Source organism: Canis lupus, chromosome 16 (genome assembly GCF_048164855.1).
Source record: "Canis lupus baileyi chromosome 16, mCanLup2.hap1, whole genome shotgun sequence".
In the NCBI taxonomy this organism is placed as follows: domain Eukaryota; kingdom Metazoa; phylum Chordata; class Mammalia; order Carnivora; family Canidae; genus Canis; species Canis lupus.
Genome location: NC_132853.1, coordinates 22,532,961 through 22,556,045, shown reverse-complemented (window position 1 = coordinate 22,556,045; position 23,085 = coordinate 22,532,961). Strand labels below are relative to the sequence as shown.

Genomic DNA, 23,085 nt, shown 5'->3' with positions numbered 1-23,085 from the left:
AAAAACAAACAGAGCAAAACCAATACTCATTTATTTAGAACTAGTTTGCTGTCAGAGGAGGGGCCAGTCCCTTTGCCCAAGGACCTGTCGATTCCAATTGTGCAGAAAGATGACAGGCAAGAGATGCACTCTCTTCCTCAGCCCTGGAGGATGAGGGAGAAGAAGAGAAGGAGAGAGTTCAGCCAAAGAAGCAAGGGGGGGTGGGGGGGTGGGGTTAGCCAGTCAGGATGATAGAGATGTCAAACTGCTCCTGTAGAATACTGTGTGAGCTTCTTTCATCTGGCTGGAGTAGCACTGTTCAGTTTGCAGAGACACTTCCTGTTCTGCCCAAAGGTCCAGAAGGTTTCAGAAAAGCAGAGCCATTTACTGGCTGAGGTGTGAACTCTAGGGCAAGGCTGCCATGAATATCTGGGCAAATTTTGCACAGCAAAGACTCCCAGCCAAAAGGACATGTGGGAGTTGAAATCCAATGTGTTTTCCCTTAGGGTCCTGGTCTGATGGGATGACCTGGGATATTCTTAAATTTGGAGGTCAAGACATTTTATAACCAGCTCTGGGCTTTTTGGAAGGTCCAGTCCATGGGAATTCTCTGCTGGGTCAGATTGGAATCAGGGGCATCACTGGGGAAGGGTAGTTATGTTCCTGGCTTTGGCATCAGCCTGCCTGGTGGATTCTGGCACTGCTACTCACTATGTGACTTGGGGAAGTTAGATATATTCAATATGTATTTAATATACAAGACGACTATGGATGAAGACAAAGGAACATAGATAGTGGTAAGGTTCCACATTCTGCTTGAAGAGAGAAACAATGATTCTAAGCAGACTGTGAAAAGTTAGGTATGTATAATTTAATTCCTAGAGCAATAACTAAAGAACATTTTAAAAAGTTATACAAAGAGATATGGAAAAAGAACTATAAATCAAAATAGAATACACACTATGTTTACCTAACCCAAAATAAGTCAGAAAAGGAGGAAACAGAGAAACAAATAAAAAAGGAATAGAAAGATTATGCAGAAAACTGACAAAATGGCAGATCTAAATCCAAACAAATCAGTAGTTACATTAAATGTAAATGGTCTAAACAAACCCATTTATATGGAGAGATCATCAGAATGGATTAAAAAAAACAGAGCTTTGACCTAAATATATGCTGTCTACAAGACACATCATCTATATGTGGATATAGTTAGGATACAAGCAAAACGGTGGAAAAATACATATCTTGAAAATACTAAAGGAAGGCTTGGTGGCTTTAATTAATATCAAAGTAGACTTCAGATAAAGAAAATCAGCAGAGATAAAATGGGTTTTTAAATAATGATAAAAGGATCAATTCATAGAGAAGACTGAAGTCTAAATGTGGATTCACTTAACAGCTTCAAAATACACGAAGCAAAACTAACAGAACTGAAAGGAGAAATAGAGAAATCTGTAATTGTAATTGGAAACGTCAACAGTCCTTTTTTTTTTTTTTTAAAGATTTTATTTATTTATTCATGAGAGACACAGAGACGTAGGCAGAGAGAGAAGCAGGCTCCATGCGGGGAGCCAGATGTGGGACTCAATCCCAGGACTCCAGGGTCACACCCTGAGCTAAAGGCAGATGCTTAACCACTGAGCCACCCAGGCATCCTGAAAAAGCCAACACTCCTTTCTCAGTTATTGATAGAATTAGTGGACAAAATCAGTAGAACTGATTCAATCAACTGGATCTAATAAGCACTTGCAGAACACTCAACCCAATAAAAGTAGAATATACATTCTTTTCAAGTGTACATAGAACATTCAGCAAGCTAGAGGATATTCTGACTCATAAAACAAATATTAACAAATTTTAATTGAAATCATGCAAAGTATGTTCTCTGAGCATAATGGAGCTAAACCAGATCAGTAATGGAAAGATAACAGGAAAATCTCCAGACACTTTGAGTTGAAAACATATTTCTAAATAATCCGTGAGTCAAATAAGAAGCCTCAAGGGGAATTAGAAAATATTTTGAACTGAATGAAAATGAAAATACAACATATCAAAATTTGTGGAATGTTGTAAGAAGGTAGTTAGAATTTGTGGGATGTAGTAAGGCAGTAATTAGAATTTATAGCAGTAAACACTTATATTAGAAAAGAAGAAAGGTTTCAAATCATTAATCTTAGATTCCATCTTAAGAAACTAGAAAGGGAAGAGCAAAATAAATCCCAAGCAAGCAGGAGGAAGATAGAGAACAGAAATCAACAGTATTGAAAACAGAAAAACAATTTAAAAAAAATCAATGAAACCAGAAACTGGTTCTTTGAAAATATAAATAAAATTGATAAATCTCTAGCAAGACTGAAAGAAAAAAGAGAGAGAGGGAGAGATTAGACAAAATTATGAGTATCAGGAATGAAAGGAGAGATATCACAACAGACATTAAAAGGATATTAAGGGAATAATATGAACAACTCCTGGCACATAAATTTGACAACTTAAGTGAAATGTTCAAAGACCACAAACTACCAAAACTCACCCAAGATAAAATGGATAACCTAAATAGTCCTATCATTATTAAAGAGATTGAATTTGTAGATTTAAAAAAAGCTTCAGTAAGGTAAATCTCCCAGTCAAGATTATTTATCTGCAAATTCTTCCAAACATTTTAAAAATAAATAACACAAATTTTACACAATCTCTTTAAGAAAAGAGAGGAGGAGGGAACACTTCCCAATTCATTTTATGAGGCAAGCATTATCCTGATAACAAAACCAGACCTAGTAAGCACACAAAAAGAAAACTATAGATCGATTTCTCTCATGAATATAGATACGAAATTTCCTAACAAAGTATTAGCAAATTGATTCCAGTAATACATAAAAAGAATAATACACCATGACTAAGTAGAGTTTCTCACAGGAGTGCCAAGCTGGTTAAACATTTGAAAATTAATCAGTGTCGGCTATCATATTAACAGCCTGAAAAAGAAAAACCAGATAATCATATCAACTAACACAGAAAACACATTTAACAAAATTCAGTAGTGATTTATGACACAAACTCTCAGGAAACTAGAAACATAAGGGCATTTCCTCAACCTGATAACAGATATCTAGAAAAAGAAACCCAAACAAACCCTACAACCAACATCATACTTAACAGTAAAAAATAGAATGTTTCTACCTAAGATCAGCAACAAGTCAAGGATGTCCATTTACCATTGCAAGTTCTATCTGATGCAATCAGGAAAGAAAAATAAACAAAAGCATACAGATTGAAACATAATAAAATAGAACTCTTTCTATTTACAGACCAACTGTTTATCTATGTAGAAAATTCTAAGGATTATATAAAAATAAAAACTCCTACAACTAAGTTGCAGTTTGATCAGGTCACAGGTTACAAAATCAATCATTTTTCTATATACCAGCAATGAATAATTGGGCATCAAATTTAAAACTATCATTTACAATAGCTCCAAAAATATGAAATATTTATAAATAAATTTAACAAACCCATTAAGAGTTCTGTATGCTGAAAACTACAAAATGCAGATGATAGAAATCAAAGAAGCCTTTTTAGAAGAATGCATAGGAGAAAACTTTAGTGATTTTAGGCAAGGCAAAGAATTCTTAGCTATGACATCAAAAACATTATGTATAAAATGAAAATTTGGCAAATTGGATTTCATCAGAATTAAAAGCTCTTACTAAATGAGAGACACTGCTAAGACAAAACATAGACTGGGAGCAAATATTTGCAAATCACATATCTGACAAAGGACTTGTATCCAGAATATATAAAGAACTCTTAAAATTTAATAATAAGAAAACAACCCAAGAAGAAATAAGCAAGAGATATTTCATCACGGAGAATATATAGATAGCAAGCAAGCACATGAAAAGATGTTTGGCATCATTAACTACTAGGAAAATGCAAATTAAAACCACAATAAGATCTCATTTCTCACCTTTAATTTGGCTAAAATAAAAAATATTGACAATAACAATGGGGGCAAAGATGAGGAGAAAGTGAAACTCTCATGCATTGCTGGTGGGAATGCAAATGGACAGTCAATCCAGAAAACAGTTTGGCACTTTCTTATTAAATGTATATGTCATAAAATCCAGCAGTCCTGCTCCCAGGTATTTTACTGAGAGGAAGGAAGACTGTAGGTGAGCATTTACAGCAGCTGTATTCATAATCACCCTGAATTGGAAACAACCCAATTGTCCTTCAGCAAGTGAATGGATGTGTAAGTCCACACAATGAGATACTCCTCAGCAATAAAAAAAGGAATGAACTATGGATACACATAACACTCTAGATGCATCTCAAAGGCAATATGCTGAGAGAAAAAAAACAATCTCACAAGGTCACACATGTTGTATGGTTCCATTTGTATGACATTCTGGAAGAGGCAAAACTATAGTGATAGAGAACAGATTTGTGGTTGCCAGGGGAAGGAAGTGGGGGAAATGTTGACGTATACAAAGGCCAAGCGAGGGGCTCTTCCCCGGTGACATAACTGCTCTGTTGTGGTGGCATATGAATCTAGGCAGGTGTTAAAATTCATGGAACTGTAATCAAACAGAAGCCAATTTTATTCTATGTTAACAAATACTTTTTTTTTTTTTTTTTTTAAAGAGATGGGTTGGGGAAAGAGTTAAAAGGGTAGTTGGGAGGCCCCAGGGATGGAAGTAATCTAGCTGCAGAGGACCGTGAAAGCAGGAGTCTATCCATCCCTCCCCGGCAAGAAGTCTCATTCCAGAGCCAAGCCTGGGAGGCACTGGGCTTTACTGTCATAAGAATACAGTTTCTTTATTGATCATCACTTCCCATTGTCACTGTCCCATCAGGTCTAGCTCAGGAGCACTGGGAAACCCATGTTTATCTGACTTTACACATTGAAAATATCCTTCAACCCCAGAGGGACATATATCTCCCCCCTCTCAAGGAAAGTTCTCCTGCTGCTCCAGCCACAGTTGCCTGCGTTAGAATCCAGGTGGCATTTTGGTGCTTCCATTCTCACCCGACCTCTGTAAGTCAATTAGAAGTTCCTTAATATATTTTGAATCTCTACTGCTATCTTGCCAAAACCAGGCTGCAATCCCTACCTTCCCCATTCTGGGCTATGGGAACAGCCTCTCACTGCTCTTCCCTCTGCTCCATCCTTCCACATCCTAGCCCGATGCTCTTTCCGGGAGGCGTTTACACACCTCCCTTCCTGCTTAAAGACACAGTGACTCTTGGTGGGAGGGGGGTGGGGGGTACAACTTCTTCCTTAGCCTGACCGTGTGGGGGTGTGACTCCTTCCAACCTCAGTTTCCTTGCAGACTCTGTAGCCAATGCCTCTCTCTCTCTGAACATCAGAGCCCCATCCATTCCTCCCCTCTAGAATTCTGTTCCCCACTGTTTCCTGTGCCAGGAATTAACTCTCATCCCCTTTGGTTGGCTAATTCTTACTTTTCTTTCAGTCCCTACTTGGACATCTCTTCCTCCCAGAAGTTTACCTTGATCTCATCCTACCAGGGGTAGCTCATGTACCAGTAGTGTGAGTTTTAAGCTTTTCATTGTCAAGGCATCCATTTCAAAAGACATCCATCTAGAACAAACATAGTGCCAGCTGTATAAGCCAGCTACTAGCAAACTATCTGATGAGGAACAAGGCTGCCCTTCACTCATGAAGGTCCTTCTTTGAGAAAGCCCTGGCTGACCAATGGCTTGAGTGACCCCAGGTCTCCCTTCCCACACCCTAATTCCCACTCATATGCTTTATAGTAACCCATAAAGAGTGAGCCCAGAAAACCCTAGACACCCCACACTCGGTCTCTAATAAAGGCAGAGCCCTGGATATGCCTTCTCCTTACCCATAGCTGCTCTGTGTGGCCATCTGATGTGCTGTGTACCCTCCAGGACTTGGGAGCAAGAAATGTTATTCCTCCAAGTTCCCTGATGGCTTCCACGGAGTGCACATCCTGTGGTGGTAACAAGAACCACAAGGCTGGTTCAGCCACAATACTGGCCCCTGGGGAGAAAGGCCTGTGGGGCTGGCTAGGAGTCACACAGCCTAGTAAGTGCCTCGGGCATTCCCTGGTGAGACTGGCACCATCAGAGGGCTGGGACTGACAAAACAGTCCTCTCAATCTGGCTCCTGTACCTCATTTTTAGAGGGTATGGAGATGGTCTGTTAACTCTTGAAACAGAAACGGTCCTCTCCCATCATACCCCCTGACACACGCCTACTGTAGGCATTGTCTGTTTGTTGACCATATTAGGGGCACTACACCTCTTTCTACACCTATATATTGTTAAGGGGTGACTTCACTGTGTCAGGGAGCATCCATTGCTTGCATGCACACATACATACCCTTTCCAGAGTTGGCCAGGCTCAGCCCTGTGACTGATGGCTCGGAGCCCATCCAGGCAGTGGTATGTGTGGGGGGAGATACCCATGTCCCTCACTGCAAGCTGTCCATGGCCATTTATATAGCTTTATGCAGCAGGAGAATTCTAGATGGAGGCAGAAGCCCGAGGTACCAGTGCAGGCTTTCCCACTAGCTCCCACCATAACCTGGGAGATAGCACTGCCTTTTGCCAGACCTCAGTTTTCCATCTCTCAGCTGGGACAAGTGAAACCTGCCCAGCCTGTGTCTCCAAGGACCTGGTTGACAGGTCCTAAAGCTGGGTGAGAAGCTGCAGCCTCGGATCAGTGGGATGGCCCGGAGGACAGGCCACCAGGGGCTGCACAGGCCCACTCTGAAAATGCTCAGCCAAAGCCGCGCAAGACGAAGGCATGTTTGTGGGACGGCTGGATACCCTCTACCCCCCTTCTCTCTCACCCTCTCTTAATTACAGGGTGGGCAGCTGCCATCTCCCCCCCCCTCGCATTTTGTTCAAACCCCTAATTTGTCAGTCAAGGAAGCAACAGAGCATTAGCAATGGGTGGAACGTGCCAGGCAAAAATGTGGCATTCATTCAGCCTGGGGCCTGAGTGGGGAGGCGCACTGAGTTATTTTCCTGCCTGTGGAGCTGGATTGGGGGTGGTGCCTTTCCCCTCACACCTTTTCATTTCTTCACCTGGAGAGCATGCTTCCAAATGGAGGCAGGCAGCAGGCACGCAGTGGGTGCTTTGCTTTCCTCTGACAGTTGCCATTAATAAAACATGACATTAAACCGGAACTCAGAGGGGATAATTGGAGCCATTTATCACGTCTGCAGCCATGGAGTAGGCTGGCTCACCGGCCCAGAGGCTAGTGACCAGGCACTGAAGGGCTAGCTGAGCACCTGAGGGCTGGGGACTTGTGTGTGTGTGTGTATGGGAGGGGGGCACTGGGAAGAGGCAGGGTCTAGGTTTGACACTTCTGACCCTCCCACCCAACCCCAGGGTTTTTAGAGGTTTTTTAAGACAAACAGAGACCAGGGGGCCAGCTCTGCGGTCAGATAGGAGAGGTTGGAATCCTGACCCCACTACTTACCACCTGGACAAGTTGTCTAACTTTCCCGAGGCTCAGTTTTCTCCTCTGTAAAATGGAGATGGTACTAATACATAGATGGTACTAATACATCCAGAGCTTTTGGAGAGATTATGTGAGCTAATACATTGGAAGTGCTTAGCAGTTACCTAGCACACAGGAAGGGCTCAGGAAACATTAGCTGTTAGTTTAGCAGGCTGAGGGAAGCATGGAGCATAGGATGGGTGCTGCCCACTTCTGGGGTGAAAGTTCACCATTATGGATTGGGGAAAGCACGTGTTTTCAACACTGACCATTCAGCGGCTTCCTCACCGTGAGACTGTGGACAGGTTACAGAGCCCCTCTGAGCCTATTTCCTATTTGCACAATGACGATGTTCACAGCCTCCTCACAGAGCTGTTTTAAGGTTCCAGTATAAGTGAATGTATAGCTCCCAGCTCAGAGCTTGTCACACCGTGGGACTCAATATGTGTTAAGGCTCCTTCTTTCTCTCTTAGAAGAGAATTGCCTCCATTTGTTAAACAAAACATAGTATCTGTCAAGGTGTGAAGAGGGCAGGGTTGGGGAAGGCAGATCAGTCAGGCTCAAGTGGTGAATCTGGCTCAGGCTCAGCTGGCTCCAGAGGTTCAAATAATACCACTTATAGTAGATTGCCTTCCACTCGCATCCTCTGTCCCTGCTCATGCCCTTGATAACAAGACTTTGCCATTCTTTTCACTTAAAGGGCAAAGGGGATTTCAGTTCTCCTTGACTCTGGGCTGTGTGATTTATTTTGGCCCATGGAAGGGGCAGAGTGACAGTATGACAGTTCTGAATCCAGTCCTTACAAGACTTTGCACGTTTCTGCTTGCTTTCTCGTCCCTTTGCCATTCTATGAGAAGGACTCTTTAGCATGCTGGCCCAAGGAGGATGAGAGCCACATGTTGTCAAGCCACCCTAGCCGCTACTGTTCCTACAACAGAGTGGCCCAGCTGAGCCTGCCCTGGATCAGCCAAACTGCAGCCAATTTGCACATCCCCACGCATAGAAGTTTATTGGGCTATGCTGCTGAGGTGTTGTGGTTGGTTATCACACATAAAAGCAAACTGGTACACTAGGGGCACTCCCTCTCCACCTCTCACTCAGCCTTCTTTCTCAAGGAGGCGCTGCCCCTACTGTGGCAAGTTGATCATCAACATATCCAACTTACCTTCAACAGCTGAGATGCCCCAGAACAATCCCCAGTAGGTCCTATAAAAGTCCAGGACCTGACTCTAATTGACGTAGATTAGGTCAAATGTCTATCCTCAGAGAATCATTGTGACCAGGGCTGTGGGATTCTTTGGCGGGCCTAGGTCATGTACTCACCCATGCAGCTGGGGCCTGGGGTCAACCTAGGGCACTCCACCCATCCACATAGCCCAAGAGGTGGGAGAGGTCATTCCCCAAAGGAAATCAGGGTAGCCTTATCAGAACAGAGGGGAATGGATGCTAGGCAGGCAAGAGCAACAGATGTTCCCTATGGGAAGGCAGGGAGTACACAATTACATACTCAGGAAGGAGGATTTATGGGTATTGATGGCTGATGGAATAAGTGGAATGTGACCCCAATGTTTCTAACTGGTGGAGAACTGGTGGGGTCATCTGCAAGAAGAGACCTAGCTGTGAATAGAGGAGAGGGAAGACTTCAGGATATAGAACCCTCATGGCTTATTTGGAGGGGAAAACAGTAAACCAGTCTGGCTAGATTGGAGGAGTTCTTTAGTTGTGTTTAATTTTAGATTCCAGAAAAGTCCCAAGAGAAATGGGGCATTTCACATTCAACAGGCCTCCCTGACTATGTGTTTTTAGGACTAATGAAGGTCATTCCAGAAGGCCTATCCCCAGCAGGTGGGATGGAGTAGGGCACACTTGGATGGAGGAATCCGCACCTTGAGAAGGGGTAGATAGGTTCCTTCCTGTGCATCAGAGTCTTTGGGGCTAGGCCAGAGTGTCAAAGATCGGTCCTGACACCTGCAGAAAAGTTCCCATGGCCCTGGGGGTCAGTTAGAATGGTCAAGCACTGAGAGGGGTGTCTGGATGCTGACTCCCTTCTCTCATCAAAGCTCAGGCTGGATTCCAAAGCTGACTTGCTGTCTCTGAAATGTGAGTGGTAAACATGTCTACCATGTTGTTTTTCAAATGCAGATGGAACGGATTTGCTCTTCTGGAATCTCCCAGGAGATCCCACAGTGAGAAGATGGCTATCTGCAAGCCAAGAGGAGAACTCTCAGAAACCAAACCCTGCTGCTACCTTGATCTTGGACTTCCAGCCTCCAGAACTGTGAGAAAATAAATTTCTATTGTTTGAGCTATCTAGTCTGTGGCATTTTGTTATGATAGCCCAACAGAGGAGTCTGGGGGAGAGAGTGGCAGTAATGGAGCTACCTGGGCCAGGTGTTTACCAAGTATCATTCCATGTGACCCTCAAATGAGCTCCTGGGGGAGGGGTTATCACTCTCACCTTCCAAGTGAGGAAAGGTGAGTCCTGGTGGCCAGGTGTGTCTGACTCTTTCTACATCAGCACACTCCAGACCCCAATGACTGGCAGCCTATGGTTCAGACCAAGGAGGACCCTGGGGACCTTGGTGGTATCCCAGAGATGCCTCAGGACCTCCTTCACCCATTTAATCCTCTTAAGAATTGCACAAGGTAAATGCTATTGTCCCATTTTATAGTTGAGGAAACTGAAATTTGGAGGAGTTAAATGTCTTGCCCATGGTTCTGTGATGAGTCAGAATTTGAACCCAGGCCTCTCTGATGACAGATGCTGCATTTTGGACCACAGACCCAAAAGACCCCATGTGGAGCATGCCCCCAAAAGATGGGAAGCAGCCTCCTCCAGACTTATGCTGCTCTATCAATGTCCCTTAAGGTAAATGGCAGCCGGCACAGTGACGTATGTGGTACCAGGCCGATCAGAAGCCATGGTGTGATGGGGGGAAGATCTTGGGGTGCACAGGGGTCAGAGAAAGTGGCCCCTCATCCTTTCTTTCCTAGATCTCATCTTCCTCTTGGGAAGTCTTTGACTCTGACCCATCCTCACACTCTTGGTAGCAGAACTGCCGCTCACAGTCCCTGTTTCTCTCCCCATCGTCCACCACGCCCCAGTCACTCTGGTCTTCAGAAAACCAAGCTTCTTCCCCTCTTCCGGGACCTCTGCCCATGCTGTGTCCTCTGCCAGAATATTTTCCCCTGACTCCAGCTCTTCACAGAACCAACCAACCCCAACGATTGAGGTGTCAGGTCGTAGCTCATCTTCTCTCGGGGTCCCTTCCTGACCACATCCCCTAAATCTGCCACCTGCTTCCATCTCTATCACTTTATTGTTTCCAGAACACTCTCACCACCAGACATCATCTTGTTCATTTACTTGTTTGCTGCTCTTCCCGCTGTCTCTCCCAGCATCCAGAGCAGCTCGACATCTCAGTGCTCAATAAATAATAGTTGAAAGCACAAATGAATGGAGGCCCCCTTAAAGTGGCAGCAGCGAGGGGATCCCTGGGTGGCTCAGTGGGTTAGTGCCTAACTTTGGCCCAGGGTGTGATCCTGGAGACCCGGGATCGAGTCTCGCATCGGGCTTCCTGAGTGGGGCCTGCTTCTCCCTCTGCCTGTGTCTCTGCCTCTCTCTGTGTGTCTCTCATGAATAAATAAATAAAATCTTAAAAAAAAATAAAAAATAAAGTGGCAGCAGCGGGAAGTGGGGTGGGGCTCCACAGATTCCGCTTGGGGTGAGCTCCATGTTTTGATGGTGCCCTGGCAGTAGTGGAGTCTGCCCCCCTTGGAAGGTGCTCAGCAAAGGAACAAGTGGGCTGGTGTGGACACAGCCTACGAGGAACGTGGCAGGACGTGGGGAGCCTAGCCCAGCTCTCCCATGCCAGGGAGCCCCAGGAGAAGCTGTTCACTTTGCAGGCAGCTTCTCTACAAGGCTCCCCAGATCCTGGACTCCCAGGGCCCCTCCTTGGCTCCCGGGCTGAGTGGGGCTGGGCGGGGTTGGGCTGGGCCAACTGATTCCCACTTTATTATGTTATGATGACTTCCCCCTCCCCGGAATGATTAGGCCTTAATAAATAACATTTCTCTCCGATATTGTGCCATCATTAATTCTGCTTAGCTCTCCTCGGAGAAAATTTTGTGGAAACATTCTCAGTGCTGCTATTTAAAGCTAAATTAATTTGGCTGATTATTTCTGTCCAAGTAGATTTGTGCCCAGGCAGCTGGGGCCAGGCCTGAGGAGAAGCAAGTTGGGTGCTTGTCTCTTTCTCCGAGGCCTTGCTCCGGGTCTCTGCTTGGCCCTTGCTGTCCATATCTCAGGCTTGAGTCCTCCCTGGCTGGGGAAGAAAAGAGTGAAGGGGGCCTGGATCCTGATTCGGGGGGCACAGGCCCTCCCAGCCTCGTCTAAGGTGAGGATCCATTAGCCATTCTTTTGACCACTTGCCTCACAAAGGCTTATATGGGTGCCATGTCCTTACAGAAGCCACTACTGTGATGCTGGGCTTCATCGCAGGATGTGGGAATCTGTGAACCAGGATGCGGTCCTACCAACCAAAGCTGAGTTCAGTGTAACCTCCTAGATTTCTCTGTACCAATTTTGGGGTGTTGTGTAAAAATTGGGGTTCTGAACCTCCTGGGAGAACTCTGTGCACCCAAAAAGCGTTCTAAAGAACAATGAGATTGGCAAGCAGTGGTCAAGTGGGCGGCAGGGTCCTGCACCCCAGAGCAGGTGTCCAAGTCAATGATGCTGGTGCAGCTCTACTGAGTTCTCTCTAATGGGGAAGGGCTGTTGGAACACAGCAGGTTTCTCTGTAACAAAGCAAGATTCTGTGAATTCAGATTTCTATAAAATCACCAAGGGTTCGGCACGACCAAGCATGCTTCTGAAGAAAAAGGCAGGATTCCGTGTAACTTGGTGAATTTCTGTATAACCAATCAGGGTTTCTGTAGAATAAAGACAGTCTCTGTATATCAATATTGGAATCTGTTTCAAAAAAAAAAAAAAAAAAAAAAGCCAAGAGCAGAGTTCTGGGAAGCTGGGTGGAGTTCTGTAGAAACAAGTGGAATTCTGCATAAGAGAGCAGACATCAGGGTGCATGAAGAGGGCTCTGTGGCAAGTGCAGGATTTCTGATAACAACAGTGCAGTTATGTATTCGGGGGTCAGAAAGCAGATTTCTATCATGAACAAAGACTGAGATCCAGATAAAGCAGGGCTCTACACAACAAAGCAAAGTTCTCTAAGGTCTCAGACAGATCATCATTTTAAGTGACCAAGAGCCTTGCATGTGTGCTCTGTGCAATGGGCACAGTCCTAGGTGGCAGACAGGGCACAGCATGCCTCGGATGGTCTGGCCCAGGCCCGGTCCCTGCATCCTGGCTGCATGAGAGCCTGGGAATGTGATTATTTAACATTTGTAGTGACTGTTGTGGGAAGCTGGTCTTGCCAGAAAAAGTAGGGGCTTCCTTAACATAGTGAGGGGGTTCTAATGTAGACCAGCCAAAAAGAATGGCAGATTTCCACTGCCTCTGGCTTCCATGGGTCAAGTCTTTCCAGCCGCAAGGCCTTTGCTTGAGCTGTTTTCTGTCACTCCTCTGCCCCATTGCCTTCCTACCAGGTACCTATAAATCCTCCATGTACCTAGGTCTCAATTTAAATATCATGAACTCGTGGAACTTGCCCTGACCCTTCTCATGCAAACTGTCCGCTCAGAGACAGCATCTTCTTTTCCTTCCTTGTACTTATCACACTGTGTACATACATATTGATTTGAGCGTTTGTCCATCTCCTCTCCAACTGCTTTCTTTACCCCTGTGCCTGGGCTTCCACTCCATAGAGAAATGGTCCCTAAGTCTCCACCTCCAGCCCCCAAGGCAGCCCCGCATCCTGGACAGTGCCACCTGGAGGTTATGCACACACCTTAGTTCCACGTGTCCCAAACTGGGCTTGTCATCCCCCAAGGGGGGCTCACCTCACAGTCATGGCGTGTAACCAGCTCTGTCATCATCCTTCCATCCTCCAAAAGACAACTTGGACTGTCTCCATCCATCACCCATCACCAGCTCGGTCTGTACAATCTTTATGACCCATCAGTCTATTCTTCACCTGCCTGCCCTCAGGCTGACCCCTCCCCATGTTCTTCTCCACTCCTTGTGCTGCTAATTAAGGAAAAAGTGTTATTTCAATGGGGAGACATTTTCAATTGCAATACAAAGGCGTAGGGTAGCAGTAGCTTAAAGAGGATCAGAGCTGATTTCCTTCTCATGTAAACATGAGGCTGGTCACAAGCATTCCAATTTAACATGGTGGCCCCTTGGAGTTGGGGATCCCTTCTATCCAACTGTCCCCCAACACTCCTCAGGGTACTACTCTCCTTAGCATGGGCGAGATGACTCCCCAGCATGTCCACTGGGTTTGCTTTCCTGCCAGTTAGGAGGGAGGAGAGAGGGCCATGGAGAAGGAGGGCCAGCCAGCTGCCTTCCTCAAGAGCATACCCAACAGTGCACACACCACTTTCTACCCTCTGCTGGCCAAATCTGGCTGCAAGGCAGGCTGGGAAATGTGCTCGTTTCTGGAGGGCTATGTGCCCAGCTAAAATCCAGAGCTTCCACCACTAAGGGAAAGGAGAAGCACAAGCAGTGTCTGCAGCACCGGTTTAAACGCTACATAGCACAGACATGAAAAGCAAGCATTTACTGAGCTCCCAGAAGACATGCACTTTCATTTGATCTTCACGACCACATTTCAGGGGCGAGCGTCATCTCCCTTTTACAGAGGGGAACACGGTGAAGAGGGGGCATTAAGTGACTCCTTAAGGATGGCAAACCTGAAAGTGACAAGATGAAGTCCAAAGTGATGGCATCTGATGCCGCGGAGCCCAGGATTTATCCATCACACCATAAAGGAGAGAAATTCCTAGGAAGGAGGGACATTGCTGGTTTGCTCCACAGCCCCATTCCCAGTACTTCAAACAGTAGGGGTGGCTCATGAACATTTAGGGACTGATTGGATCTGCTTCTTTCTCTCTGTTGGTGCCTCAATGGGGAGAGGTGCCTCACCTTTCCTGTAGGAAGGACTTCCCATTCCTGTGGGAATGTGCCTGACGGGTTTCCAGTCCCTTACTTATCCCTCCCAATGGGGGCACGGGGGCACCCGCACTGTGTCTCCACTCTCCTTGCTGCGTGTGTGCCTGCATGTGTGTGTGCATGCATGTGTGTGGTGGGGGGACACGTTCCTCTGTGAAGTCTGGTTTTCGAGAGTGAGAACTCAGCTAGAAAGAACTCTTGCCATGGTCTCCTGGACCTCGAATTGTCTCGGCGCTTCCCTCTTCATAGAGTACTGCCTGGGAATGAGAGGCTGAGTAGCCTGAAGGGGGCTGTTACTCCCCGATACAATAGTGAGAGCTAATATTCGTCAGTCCCTCACCACATGCGGGCTCTGTTGCAGGTGCTTACACGTGCTGCATTTACTTCTTAGGTGCTCTGAGTCGAGTGCTCTTGGTAGCCCTGTTTTATAGGAAGGAACCCAAGGCACAGAGAGGTGAAACAACTTGCTCAAGGTCACACAGTAAGTGACTAAGGCCCGGCCCTGCCTCTGCAACTCTACACTGTCACTGTGTAACAATGCACTATTAGACAGTCAGACACTTCACAGCTGACAAAGGTCTGTTGTAGCTGTAGCTGTGTTGTCATTCACATTGAAACTCATTTGGCGGATAAGGAGGCTGAGGCTCAGAGGGGCTAGTGATGCTCCTAGGGGGGCCAGCTTGCCGCCGGGCTTCTCCACAGCTCTATGTGGTCTCTAGTTGGTGGAGGCTTGCAGAAGAATCTAGTCCTCAAGTCCTTTTGGCTCTGAAGGCAGCTGTCTGGCTTGCCTGCCTCTCTTCCCTCCAGGGGAGCTTCCCCGGCACTCCTAGGCCCCCCGCCCCTGGCAGCCCTCCCTCCCTTCCAGCTGTTCCAGCTGTGCATGTGTAGGGTGGAGTGGTGGTGGGTGGTGGGTGTTGAGTGGGGAAAGAAGGCTGTTTATTTACGATGTGACAATTTTGATGTATTTGCTAGGGGGAAAAACACCCCAGCACCACACAATTAAATTAAAAGACTGGCGGTTGTGGGCGAAGCTCGTCTACAGCTGACTTAGAACCAAGCAGACTGGAGAAAAACAACAGAAATGGCTGTGGCTTCAGTCTCTCAATGAGCAAGTCCCCTTGCAATTCTTAGTTGCTGCTCTGGATGGGCCCCAGCTTGCCCAGGCATGCGCCCTGACCAGGACCCTGTTGTGGGAGGTGGAAGTCTGGGGGGCACGTCTATGTGTTTATTGGCCTTCAGGATGCAATGGGCCTTCCTGAGGCATCAGAGAACAAAAGGCCTTCATGTTCTCTATGGACTGCTCCATCTTCTCCGTACAAAAGTGTAGCCATTCTAGTGAACTTCTGCCTCCCTCTTCTTTTTCTTTTTTAAGATTTTATCTATTTACTTTAGAGAGAGAGAGAGAGAGTGAGAAAGAGAGAATGCACAAGCAGGGACAGGGGCTTGCCCAGGAAGTAGAAGCAGGATCCCTGCTCGGCAGGGAGCCCGATATGTGGCTCCATCCCAGGACCCTGGGATCAAAACCTGAGCCGAAGGCAGACACTTACTGACTGAGCCACCCAGGCAGCTGCCTCCCTCCTTTCTTCACCCAGTAAGTCCTCTGGGGGTTCTAGCACCTTTGTATCTCTCCAGTCCATTCCTTACTCTCTCTCTTCTCCTTATTGGGATGCTCATCCCGTGTCTCATCTGAACTATGGCAACAGCCTCCTACCTGGCCTTCCTGCCTCCAGTTTTGCCTGCTTAGATCTACCCTACACTCAGCTTTTATTCTCCTACCTGCATGGATCCTGAATTTGTTAGCATGTCACTGAAAGCCTTTGTATTAGTCAGGTTTTGGCTATGATAATGCTATATAACAAAAAACCCCCAAATCCCAATAGCTTACAATCACTAACTTGTTTATCTCACTCATGGGTCTTCAGGTGGTTTGGGAAACTCTGTGTCAAGCTGTAAGCTGGGTTCAGGTCTGTGACACATAACTCCCATCCTGGGATCAGCAGCTCCTCAAAGCACACTCTTCCATGGTGGGTAACAGAAGCACAAGACGCCATGCTGAACCCCATAAGCAAATTTAAAGATTCTGCTCACATCAAGTCCACTAATACTTAATTTTTTTATTTCTTAAAGATTTTATTTATTTATTCATGAGAGACAGAGAGAGAGAGAGAGAGAGAGAGAGAGAGGCAGAGACACAGGTAGAGGGAGAAGCAGGCTCCACGCACAGAGCCTGGCATGGGACTCGATCCCGGGTCTCCAGGATCAGGCCCTGGGCTGAAGGCAGTGCTAAACCGCTGAGCCACCCGGGCTGCCCCACTAACACTTTATTGGTCAAGTCCACATGAGTTGTGGCCAAGCCCAATGGGGCAGGGAATATACTCTACTTCCTCTAGTAGAAGAATTGGGAGTAATGATCCAATTTGTTATAGTCCTTCACAACTGTGGTTCTCAAAGGCATTGTCCTCGCACAGTTACCAGTGTCACCTTGACCCCACCCCAGACCCACTGAGTCAGAAATATGGTAATGGGGCCTGGTAATTTCAGTTTTGGTAAACCCCCAAGTGATGCAGACCATAGTTTGAGAACAATTGCTGGACAACCAGGCTGCCCACCCCCTCCCATTTTTTTTTTTTAAAGATTTTATTTATTTATTCATGATAGTCACAGAGAGAGAGAGAGAGGCAGAGACACAGGCAGAGGGAGAAGCAGGCTCCATGCACCGGGAGCCCGACGTGGGACTCGATCCCGGGTCTCCAGGATCGCGCCCTGGGCCAAAGGCAGGCGCCAAACCGCTGCGCCACCCAGGGATCCCAGCCCTCCCATTTTTTTTAATCCTTGAGTCCCATAAGCTATGTCCCTCCCTGGAGCCTTTACCTCCTCTCTCTGCTGAAATGCTCATTCCTCCTCCATCTGGCAAATTCCTGCTCATTTTTTTTTCTGCTCATGTTTTAAGGCCTGAGCCAAATGTCTCCTCCTCTGGGAAGCCTCTCCTCCACCCCTACCCCAGGCAGAATTAATCATTCCTTCCTCTGCGCTGCCACAGGACTCATGGAGATATACTCCATATAGTGGACCTCAGAATATATGGCAACTTTGTGTTTGGGATAGGGCATCCTCCAGGGTCAGGACTCCATCTTCATTGGCTATTTCATCCCCAGCACACTACATATGTCAAGTACATAGTAAGCACCCAATTACTGTTCAGCGATTCTGTGGCTAATTTTCAGGTTCTCTTACTGGGCTGCCTCAGGAGCCCAGACTTCCCAGAACATTAGGGGGCAGGTATTGATAGAGAAGGGATCATGGGCAAGGATGGTAAGGACAGCCCAGTCCGGGATCCACTCAAGCTGCGAGTGTGGGTCGTGGTAAGGTCTCGGATCCCTGGGTATGGGCAGGAAGCAGATGAGGAGAGCATCTGGTGCTCAGATGCCCAGTGAGCTGTCCTCGCTTATGGCAAATCTGGTAAAGGCTCACCCGGGGAGTGCAGGGCTGGAAAAGCTCTGATTGCTTATCAGACATTGGAACAGCTGACCAGTCTTCAGACTGGGGGATCTTGGCTACCACTTCCATCAGACTAGGAGCTCATCTGAGGCAGGACTATGTCTCTTCCATCAGGTTGGTGGCTCCAGGGCAGTATGAGTTTTCTCTGCCCCATTGGACAAGGAGAACCCTTCCTCTCCAGTTGGGCTGTGTCTTTCCCATCACACTTAGGGCTCCTGATTCAGAGACTGGGTTCCCCCCACCAGACTTGGGCATCCTTTGGGATGGGGAGAGGCTGTGTCCTTTTTAGTCCTCTGGCCAGAGGAGGAGGCAAAGAACTCTCAATTCACTTCCTACAGCTGAGATCCTCCTAAGGCTCTGCTCCATCAACCCATCCATTGCTTTGCCTGCAAACCCAGTGTGTCTCCAGATGAGCTTTCTCCTCCCTTCCAGAAACACTGAGAGAACAAGCAGTCAACCCAAGGAAGAAGAGATTTCGGTGGCCCCGTGGAAGGATGGGAGCTGGGGCACCGGGTGCCAGGAGGAGGGTAGATGCAGGCCAGGAGGAGCCCTCGGCTCTCTGATCTTTGCCTTCCGGGCTGACAAGTATATTTCAAGGGAAATAGAACCTGCACATTCAGCCTCATTTGCACTTAATGCATCTGGTTGTCAGTGGGCAGGCGGCTTTTGATGTCTGCATCTCGGCGCCCAAGACTTTTTAAGCCTCTTTTCTTTGAAGCCAAGGAGACTTGTGTTTCTGCCAAGGAGTAAATAGACTTGCATACCTCCAGTGTCTTAGTCTTTAGAGACCCAGCTCCCAAGCACCCTGACGCCTGGAGGCCCTCCTTCATTTGCGCAGCCTGCCAATGCCCGTGTGGGACTTAGCACAGGAAAGCCTTCAGAACACCGTTTTTGATAGCACGAGATTGGGAGAAACGGTGGGAGGTTTCAGGATTGGGCTCACCAAGCTTATCCTTCTAAGAAGCAAGGGAAGGGAGCCTGCGTTCCTGCCAGGGCTTCTAGGGCAGCTTTCTGCTTCCCCACGATTTCATCAGTGTCCCCATCTCCTCCTGCCTCTAAAGTCATCCTTACAGTGGTCTTCTTATTCCTAATACAGGCAATTGATGATTCCTCAGTCTCATGGAAAGCATGAATCAAGCGCCTCTAGAGAGCTTGGCTGTTTTTATTGATCTGAAATCATCTTCACAATAACACCGGGCTTGCTGTGCAAGGCAGCTTTTGTAGTGGGCCTTCCTTTTGGAACATATTGGTGCCTTGAGCCCCTCCTTATAGAGATTTTGGAAGAGACACAGGAAAACACCTAGGCCCCCTCTGCCCAGTCCCATTGCCTCTGCCTCCTGGCCCCCGATCTGACCCCAGCTCCATCTCTACTCTTCTTGAGACTTCTGGAGGGAGGAGTCCCACTTTGGGTCTGTGGTTCTCCCTCCCATTAAGCCCCAAACTGCTCCAACCAGAGAAATGAAAGAAGCTGCCTTCACACTGTGATCTACAGGACATCTTAGATGTGAACTATAAATTGACAGAGCCTCAGTGGCCACCAGCTAAACTCCTGTGACCCAGTGGTGAGTGTGTAGCATGGTAGTGGTGGGGTTGGGACCGAGACTTGGCTTCCTTGACCTTCAGCCCTAGTGTCTTAGCCCTGACCATTGCAGGTTGAACTTGAGAAAGAACTTCTTGCCTCTGACAGTTGACAACAAACACAGAGGCTTCTCAGAGTTGGCTGACAGAGAGCTCTAGGTAGCTCAGCAACCAAGGGTGGCCAGAGAGCTTCAGCTGTGAGTCAGGAAGGATGACCTTGACATCTAGCTGTATGCACCCCTCTGGCCAGAGCAGAGATTTCCTGTGACTTGGAAGGACGGCCCGTGGAAAGCAGGCCTCACTGTGGAGCCGAGGTCACTAGAGGAGGGGGCACCTGGCACCAGCCTCCTGCTTAGAATAGACATAGAGTCATTATCCAGCAAGTACCTATCATAATTCTGGAAGACACGCAGTTCCCCTCTGGTGCCTTCAATCACCACCCTGAATGCGAGCGGAAACTTGAAGCAGGCATCAAACCCACGCAGATGGAAGCTGACAGCTCAGTCTCCAGCCTGCTCCTGTGCTCCCAGCTCAGCCAGTTTCCAGGGCTCAGAGACACCTGGCTTGTGAGGAGGTAGTGCTTTGTCCTCACCAACTCTGGCCTAGCTGGCGGGAGAGGAGGCAGCCCTGGTGGATGGGGGTGTGTTGGGGTCCCTGCCCTGGGAACTTTGATCCCAGGTCGGTGATGCTCACTTCACACAGGGTTGCAGGAGATAACATGTGGAATGCCTGGCACGCACTAAGCTCTTTATCATGGCAGTAAGCCTACTATGTTCCTAGAGCTCCATCCTCCCAGATGCTGGGTCCTGTCACCTGGACACAAACCCTGAGGAATAAACATTGCTGGGCCAAGGCAACACTAATCCAGTTCTCAACCCACCCACAGGGACCCAGGCTTCTCAAATGGCCTGAGCCTGTGGGAGGAGGGGCTCCCACAGTGGGAAGGGCAAGATGTGAGTGCCTTTGTTTCAGCTCCCCGGGCTGGTGGGCTTGGCTAAGCCCTCCTCTTCTCTGTACCCCAATTTCTTCACCCACCAAATGCAGGGAGGCCTGGCCGCTGAGAGGGTACCTAATGGTTGTGCAGATGCAGGCCTCCTGGGCTCTTTGGGCCTTCCCTGGAGTCCCTGGGGTCCGAGAGGTGACAGGTCAGAGGAACACTGATTCCCCATCACTCAGGCTTCCTATTAGGAAGGAGGGACCAGGAAGCGGTGGGAGCTCACTGCTGCTGGTGACCACTTCCAAGGGTCTAGTCTGTTGGGCAATTGCCGGAGGCCACGCCCCCTCCACATTGGTCCCCTGTGGGCCTGGTCCACGTGGCTACTGGCCCCTCCAACAAGGGACATTGTTAACCCAGGGCTTCCACTCATGTCATATAATGTCACAGAAAGAATACAAGTTTCAGGTGAGACAGACTTGGGTTCAAATTCTGTGTGTAGCTTTAGACGAGTCCCTCCTCCCATCTGCGCTATAAAGTGGGGACAAGTGTGCCTTCTTCACGGGGCTGTTTGAGGATTAAGTGCAGCCTTGTGCATGGAGCACACGCCTGGGCTTGGCTCTGCTTGTTTCTCAGTAGGTATTAACCCCCCTCTCCCCAGCAGCCTCACTCAGGGCCAGGTACCTGGTCTCGGGGGGTGGCAGGAGGGTGTCACAGCCACTAGAGGGTCACTCTGTCTGTCTTCCCAGGACCTGTACCTTCCCTGCCTGCATCTCTTATGTGATGCCCCAGCCAGAAGCAGAAACCCCAGATGTGGTGCCTTTCAGAAACAAGGCCCATAGGCTAGATTTGGTGAAAAAGTCATCTTTGAGGCATTTTCGTTTATTCGGGAGCACAGAATGAGGCACAGACCAGGAGGCTAGTTCCAGGAGCCAGGCAGACATGAAAGCTGGTGCTCTAGCCACAGAGCTGTGCAAGGAGAGGCTTCCAGACCCGGGGCTATTCCAGGAGGCCAGGCTGCCAAAGCTGGGTGCCCTCTCCACTGCAGCTCCTCCACATCAGGGGGAGGGGTGGCGAGGTGAGGAGGGATGACCATAGCTTCAGAGCCGGGCTGCCTTGGACACGACTCCCAACTCTGCCACTGGAAAGCTGTGTGGGCTGGGGAGATGAAGTTAACCTCTCTGAACTTTGGTGTTCTCACCTGCGGTGGGGACAACCACAGTTCTCCGAGCACCTTGGATGGAGTGCAGATTCGATGAGGCACATTTCTGCAGCTGAGAGCCCGATTCACAGCAGGCACTTCATGAATATTTGTTTCTTTCCTCCTATTGAGACTTTTTTGTTACACTTTGATTTAAGGCGATTTATTATGTTTGATACTGAGGACCCAACAAGGAGTAAGATCCAATAGCTACTTCCCAGGATACCACAGTCCAGTGGGAGGAGCTCTCCCCCAATCCCCCCCCCCCCCCCTTCCTCCTTCACTCTGGGACTGCAGGTAGGGACACAGGAAGACCTGTTGGAAGCTCTGCTTGGGGCGCCTGGGTGGCTCAGTTGGTTAAGTGGCTGCCTTGGGGTTGGGTCATGATCCCAGGAACCTGAGATGGAACCCCTCATGGGGCTCCCTGCTCTGCGGGAATCTGTCTCTCCTTCTCCCTCTGCCCCTCCACCGCCCCCTGCTTGTGTGGGTGCAAATAAATAAATAAATAAATAAAATCTTTTTAAAAAAAGAAAAAAGAAAAGAAAAGGGGATGTTCACAGGCCCAGGGTATATAAGCTGGTGGTCTCTGTGTCCTTTATCCCCAGGCCTTGTCTTCTCTTAACCTCTCAGTTGAATGAGGCCCTTTCAAAGAGGTGTGTTCCAAACCCCTTCTATTTGAGCCCAGCTGAATATGGGGAAAACCCTGGGCCTGTGAGGAACCGGGAACGGTTGATCTTCACTCCCAGCACTGTTTCATTCATCCCCTTCCTCCTGCCTTACAGAACCCTTACTTCATTTCCTTAACCAAGCAGAGCTCAAGGTCAGGTTAAAAGCGAAAGGACTTAAAAAAACAAAACAAAACAAAACAAAAAACAGGAGCAGGTCTGGCTCTCCAGGATTGGGCTGGAGCTGGGGTTTTGTGTTGGCAGGGCGCATCTTGTCCCGTGGAGATGTAGGGGAGGAGGCCAGGGGGCGAGCCCCAGAGGCCCATTGCTACTGGTAGCTTATTTATTAGCCTTGAGTATGCTGCTTCTCGGGCAGCATGAGGAAACGGAGGTTTCCTCATCTGCAAAATTCATCTGCAGAATTCGGGGAGGATGATGTTGTGGGCTCCCCACCTGCAGAAACACTTGCCACCCCCTTTTGCCTGCTTGCTGCAGTTGCAGCTCTCCCGAAGAGAGAAGGGGGCTGGGAGAACCAGGGTGACTCCTTCCTAGAGGTGCTGCAGGTCTCCACGGTCCCGCTACATCCTAGCTCCTAGGTGTGACTGTGGCACCATGCGCCAGGGGTTTTTGGAACAAAGAGCCAGGATGGCATCCATCACAGA

At 48.0% G+C, this 23,085-nt stretch overlaps 1 long non-coding RNA gene across 1 annotated transcript in view; it reads left to right on the top strand.

Annotated features, from left to right (window-relative positions):
* LOC140606303 (uncharacterized) overlaps positions 1-23,085 on the top strand; it is a 40,662-nt gene that overhangs the window by 12,348 nt on the left and 5,229 nt on the right. The window contains exons 4-5 of the long non-coding RNA XR_012008651.1: positions 9,618-9,753; positions 10,237-10,344. This is a non-coding gene — a long non-coding RNA (uncharacterized lncRNA). The remainder of the gene's footprint in view (positions 1-9,617; positions 9,754-10,236; positions 10,345-23,085) is intronic.